Genomic DNA, 7,258 nt, shown 5'->3' with positions numbered 1-7,258 from the left:
TATGCAGGAGCAGCATCAGTCCAATGGGCAAGGATTGTTGTTTTTATTTTTTATAAATTCTTTAAAGGTAGTGGATGACCCCTTTTTCAAAGGAGTTGTCCACCCAACATTTTGTTTTTATCAGCTTGCTATATATGCTTTAAAATAAAAAGAAAAAATAGAATATGCTCATTTTGGTCATCGTTGTTGTTTTTGTTCGTTTCTCAGGTTGGGCAGTGAACATGTTGATAAATCGCTGCCATTGCATGTAGTGTGTTCTAGTGCTCATGCAGATGTCCGTGCAAGACTATCTGAGCACGGACTTGGCTGCAGGCCTCTCGATTTGAGTGTTGGCTTCATATAATTCCATAAGGCTGTCACGCTTAAGTCAGAAGAGCCGCCGCCAGTCTGTGCTCGGACCATGTGGCACAGATATTGTTTACTCGACATCAGCATGACATAAATGCTGGATAGGTACAGACCTCATCTATCAGACACTCACTTTTTTGTGAAAACTTCTGAATTTCCATACAACATAACTCCTAATTGTAAAAATCGTTTCCACACTTAAGACAACCTTGTGGGGCAAAACTATGTAACAAACCATGGTCCTGTCATGTCATATTTATTACATACCAATCCCGGCAAATTGTTGCATCTGCAAAATGGTCGAAAACAATTGTTCATTTTATTGTTTCATCCACTAAATCTGGATTAGAATGAGTCCGAAAGCCCCCAGTTCATTAAACACTTTAACAGAATTTCGATGTGTGCAGGCAACAAATTTATCGTAATTTATTCTACAAGGGTGGAGTATGGTAGGACAGAAATTACTCCAATCACTGCACACAGCAGCTAAAAAGATGCGCATGCCTCTTAAAGAGGACCTTTCACCAAATGTTTCACGTTGAACTGGACAGCTCATGTAATAGTGCCTGCAGAGTGGAATATTTTTTCTTTTTCATTTTATCTCTCTTTTATGGAGATATTAACAATCAAAGTATTAAATTCATCCTATAGCCTCTGGTCACTATGCTGCTAAATCGTTTGTAAAAAAAAAAAAAAAATGTTTGTGTGTGTATATATATATATATATATTAGTACAGACCAAAAGTTTGGACACACCTCATTTAAAGATTTTTCTGTATTTTCATGACTGAAAATTGTACATTTACACTGAAGGCATCAAAACTATGAATTAACAAATGTGGAATTATATACTTAACAAAAAAGTGTGAAACAGCTGAAAATATGTCTTATATTCTAGGTTCTTCAAAGTAGTCACCTTTTGCTTTGATGACTGCTTTGCACACTCTTGGCATTCTCTTGATCAGTAATGGTGTGGGGTGGCATTTCTTTGGAGGGCCGCACAGCCCTCCATGTGCTCGCCAGAGGTAGCCTGACTGCCATTAGGTACAGAGATGAGATCCTCAGACTCCTTGTGAGACCATATGCTGGTGGAGTTGGCCCTGGGTTCCTCCTAATGCAGGACAATGCCAGACCTCATGTGGCTGGAGTGTGTAAGCAGTTCCGGCAAGATGAAGGCATTGAAGCTATGGACTGGCCCGCCCGTTCCCCAGACCTGAATCCGATTGAGCACATCTGGGACATCATGTCTCGCTCCATCCACCAACATCACGTTGCACCACAGACTGTCCAGGAGTTGGCGGATGCTTTAGTCCAGATCTGGGAGGAGATCCCACAGGAGACCATCCGCAACCTCATCAGGAGCATGCCCAGGCGTTGTAGGGAGGTCATACAGGCACGTGGAGGCCACACACAATACTGAGCCTCATTTTGACTTGTTTTAAGGACATTACATCAAAGTTGGATCAGCCTGTGGTGTGTTTTTCCACTTTAATTTTGGGGGTGACTCCAAATCCAGGCCTCCATTGGTTAATAAATTTGATTTCCATTGATGATTTTTGTGTGATTTTGTTGTCAGCACATTCAACTTTGTACAGAACAAAGTATTCAATGAGAATATTTCATTCATTCAGATCTAGGATGTGTTATTTGAGTATTCCCTTTATTTTTTTGAGCAGTGTATATATATATATATATATATATATATGTATATATATATATGTATATATATATATATGTATATATATATATATATGTATATATGTATATATATATATATATATGTGTATATATATATATATATATATGTGTGATGGGTAGCTCCTTCTGAGACGAGTAAGCTACCCATCACGTTGCGTCAGAATCCGGAGCCGGGAAGGAGGATAACGATAGACGGCCAGGGGACCAGTGCAGTATATTTGACTTCTTTATGTGATATTATAGGGTATTTGAGGGTTTAGGCTTCTGAAACACCTTGATAGTCTGCTATGACTTTCTTCTACTGTTATGGAGGAAAAAAAAGGATGGGTCCATCTATGCAGTGATGTGTGAATCTCCCTTGGCGGTCACTGGATGTCATAAAAATCATCAAAGGGTTTTCCACTACTTGGAAAGCACCTTCTCAATCACTATGTTTCCCCCAAGTTAAATAATAGTAGATATATTCACCTTCAGTGTCTGCACTGGCTCTCCTGGGTGTGACCATGTTATGTCACGGGACCCCTGCTGCCAATCTATACATACACGATCCGTCAGCACATTGCGGCTAATGAATACATGAATTCCAATATTGCTGCAATAAGTTAAAAACATAAAGGTCATTAGAATTTTTTGATCAAAGAGTGCAAAAGCCATCCAACCATGTCATGGTGACCTTTTAATATGGATGGTCCCTAAGCACTAAATGTCTTACCTCTTTGTGGCAAAACGGCCTCATCTGAATGGGGAGTTTAAAGGAAACCAGGCATAGCTCGCAATTAAAACCTTATGTGGTAAAGATGGATGGATAAGGGTGCTGGGCCCTGGAGGGGGCCACACACCCTGATATGTACTAGACAGAAAAGAAAAAAAGGGCCCGTACACCTTTAGTTTTAAATTAATACACAGGTGCACAAATACGCTGTGTGGCCAATATACTAACATATACATACATGGTGCGTCAGCACACTGACTGATTTTTTTCTCTTTTTCCTGCAGCTAATCAGAGGTGGCGTCACAGTTCTCCCCTTTGGACAAGTTAGACACCCGGAGGAAGTCAGAGAGCAGCCGCAGTTCCCACTTCCTCCAGATGTCAGTTCCGTCTGAAGGGTGGGGCAGTAAAGCCAGTGCTAATAGGCCTCAGGGATTGCGTGATATAACAATGTCATGCAATCCCTGGGAGAGACAGTGCTGACACCAAAGGTGTGTTATTATTTTCCAAGAGAGAAACATGGGGATTGAGAAGAACTTGTCCAAGAAGTGGGCAACCCCTTAAATGAAAAATCAAAAATGTAATTTGGCAAAAGTTCTATTCATCCTCTTTGGGAATATAGTTATAAAGATTTATTGAGAAATAGAAGTTGTCCTTGATATTTCAACAGCTCATTAGTTCCACCAGATATTTGTACAATAAGTTTCTAAAGAAGTTCTCCACACACTGGGGGGCAAGTGTCCAATATGGGTATGTGGATTTCAATTAAGTACCTACATGGTTTGTAGAGTTGATGATAAAAGTTTCTCACCCTGAGGGGTTACGTTCACACAAGTGTATAAAAAAAATCATTCATTTTCATCCAGAAAAGTGACAATTTTTTTTCACTTGTCATCAGTATACAATTACTTTTTTGCAGCAGCAGCAATTAATCATTTACAGTTTCCTATGTTACCGTATTGCAATGTATTTGTAAATATCGGATGCTGTATTGTGGCTCCGTGTGGCATCCGATTTTTTTTTGATAGGGCGAGTATCATTCGATCTCTAGAAGAAATGAGTGCACGCTGTGGTGTTTTTTTTCACATAGATTTGTTCAGTGAAAAAAACAAACAAAAAAAACCACACTCATCTGCACTGCCCCATTGGATAACCCTGGTCTGAGTGCTGTCCATTTTTCCGTGGATAACACTCGGACTGAAAATACGGTCATGTGAACAAGCCCTAAGGGTATGTGCACACGTCTTAAAGTTAGGAGAACCCATCAAGCTTTTTAAGTAGAAGATGCTTCAAGAAACGCTGGCGTTTTCTTTTTTTCTTCCTGAAGTGTGTTTTGGTTTTGGGTCAGTTCTTGAGCGTTCTTCCTAATTCGAAGGAAAAACTGTAAGATATGCAGATTTTCAGTAAGTGTAGTCTTCATAGTGTGTTTATACAAACAATCTTAATTCCTAGAATTTGTCTTTGACAAAACTTTGATAATCATGCTGATTCATGCGTTTTTGAACCTGAGGATTTTCTGCACCTAATGCAATTCTATGGGGAAAATCGACACATAAAACTCTTGAGTACCTGCAAGAGAAATTGACATGTTGTGGAGCATACTCCATGTTTTACAGATGTGTGCATTCAGCCTCAGGCCGGTGTTCAGACAAGCAAGTGTAAAATCGTTTTTCCATTCATATGACATCAGTATTATACATCAACAATATAAAATAGAACCGGGCCAAATAGTTTTCTATGTTAATAATTTTAACTGATGCATAAAAATCAGATGCTGTATGGATTTTTTTTTCTTTTTTACACACTCCATGTAACAATGTTCATGTGAATTGCCTCATTGACTTTCAATCACCAGAGTACTTGTCCACACGCGGTTTTGCACACAAATGTATAAGCCGCAGTGTACTTTGGACCAGTCAGGCTAGCTTCGTATGTACGTCTGTGCAGTCAGGGCGGTATATACTCATGCAGAGGTTTTTTTTTTTTTTTGGAGCACTTAAAAAAAAAATAGCTTTGAAAACTTTTCCCATTCATTCATTCTATTGTAAAACCACTTTCTTTGGTGATCAGATCATATGGTCAGCTTTTTGAGTATTTTTTTTCTCCTGGTTTTGAAAAAAAACCTGATAGGGGGAAAAGAAAAATGCATGTCAGTTCTCGTCCTGATGCAAAACGATTCCTCATCCAAAAACAAGGCACTGGCTCATCAAAAGGCTGCAAAAAAAAAAAAAAAAAAAAAAACACTGCAAGGAAAAATTTTCAGAACAGTTCAAAACCGCTTCAGGAAATGAAAAACCCCTCGAAAAGTTCCTCAAATAAGCGTCTCCTGGAGCGGTTTCCAACTAGAAAACTTGTTGCTTTTGACCACTTAAAAAAAAACCCACTGAGGACACAGTCAGCTCCTGCACCCTTAGGCTATTTACAGTAATGTTCAAAAACATCAGTTAAGCACAAAATCTTTATACTAGTTTTTATTTCCATGCATTGGGAACATTGCACCCTGTTTTCTAATTCAAAACATGAAGATAAATGTATATAATTTTTAACTACTTTACAGAAAATAACAAAAAATGAACATTGGGCTGTTCTAAAAAATAGCAGTGTCTGCATTTGTCTGTACAAACTCACAATATGTACTCTCTTTTTTTTTAGGTTTTAGCTTTCCTGTGAATTAATAACCTAATATTTAGTTGTATACCCACAGGTTTTTTTTAGAACTGCTTCACATCTATGTCGCATAGAGTCAACCAGCTTCTGGCTCCTATCAACTGTTATTCTAGCCCAGGATGCTTTGACTACATCCCACAATTTTTTGGCGTTTGTTGGCTTTGCCTGAGAAACGGCATTTTTGATGTCACCATACAAGTGTTCTATTGGATGAAGGTCCAGGGATTTTGCTGGTTTACTGGTGTGTTTAGGGTGGTTGTCTTGTTGAAACACCCATTTCAAGGGCATATCCTCTTCAGCATAAGGCAACATGACCTCTTCAAGTATTTTAATATATGCAAACTGGTCCATGATCCCTAAGGTCCGGCACCATAGTAAGAGAAACATGCCCATATCATGATGCTTGCACCACCATGCTTCACTGTTTTCAGTGTACTGTTGCTTGAATGCAGAATTTGGGGGTCATCTGACGAACTGTCTGCGGCCCTTGGTCCCAGAAAGAACAATTTTACTTTCATCAGTCCACAAAATGTTTCTCCATTTCTCTTTAGGCCAGTAGATGTGTTCTTTGGCAAATTGTGTCCGCTTCAGTACATATCTTTTTAACAGTGGGACTTTGCGGGGACTTCTTGCTAAGAGATTATAGCTTCACACAGGCATTTTAACTGTCACATTATTCACAGGTAACTTGAGACTGTCTTTGATCATCCTGGAGCTGATCATTGGCTGAGCCTTTGCCATTCTGGCTATTCTTCAATCCATTCGAATGGTAGGCTTCAATTTTCTTCCACGTCTCTCTAGTTTTGCTTTCCATTTTAAAGCATTGGAGATCATTTTAGCTGAACAGTCTATCATTGTCTGCACTTCTTTATAAGCTTTACCCTCCAATCAACTTTTTAATCAAAGTACACTGTTCTTCTGAACAATGTCTCGAACAACCCATATTTCTTAGGCTTTCAAGGAGAAATGCATGTACAACATGTGCGGGGTTCATCAGCTGAAGATCAGCTGATCCACCCCGGTGACCTCAGCATCAGTACTGGTAGGAACATTCTTCAGAATGTTCCCACGCAGCACCGGTGCCGTAGAGTGAGGTCACGTGAGCTCTCAGCTGATCTTCAGCTGAAAGCTCAGGTGACCGCAGGTCCTGGCAGCGCAGTACACTGCTGGGAGCGATCGCGCTCCCGGCAGTGTACCACCGGCCGCCGGGCTGAAGACATTGCCGGGGGACATCGCGAGGACCGACGGCCACTGGACAGGTGAAAATAAGTTTTTTTTTTTTTTTTTTTACCGCGTGCAGTCTCGGCTTGGCTGAGGAGACTACTACTCCCCTCAGCCGCGCCGCTCTCGCTGTTATCAGCGTGAGCAGCGGTCGTATGAGGGGAGTAGTAGTTCTCCTCTGCCGACCTGGGTACCACTCGCAGCATTTCACCGCCCATTGACTTTAATTGAACGGCAGCAAATCCGCAGGTATAATATACTCGCGGATTTGCTGCGGTTCAATTAAAGTAAATAGGCGGGAAACGCATCATATAAAGGACATGTTGCGTTTTTTTCCGCAATGGCAATCCTGAACGGAAATTTCCGCATCATGCTCACAGCACATCAAGATTGCCATTGCAATAGCTGGCAGACCGATTACCAAGCATTTTCGCGGCGAAAAACCGCTGCGAAAACGCATCAAAAACGCTACCTTTGCTCTAAACTTAAGAGAGTGTTACATCAATCTTACAGAATGGAGATTTTGATGTTCTAAACTTCAGCAAATTAATGTAATTTAGACGTGTCAAAATAACACTGCTGACAAAAGTGGAATAATAAACCAATAAAAAACAA

This window comes from Phyllobates terribilis, unplaced genomic scaffold (genome assembly GCF_046119375.1).
Source record: "Phyllobates terribilis strain yellow unplaced genomic scaffold, ASM4611937v1 Scaffold_7__3_contigs__length_470593459, whole genome shotgun sequence".
In the NCBI taxonomy this organism is placed as follows: domain Eukaryota; kingdom Metazoa; phylum Chordata; class Amphibia; order Anura; family Dendrobatidae; genus Phyllobates; species Phyllobates terribilis.
Note: the sequence above shows the minus strand (reverse complement) of the source record.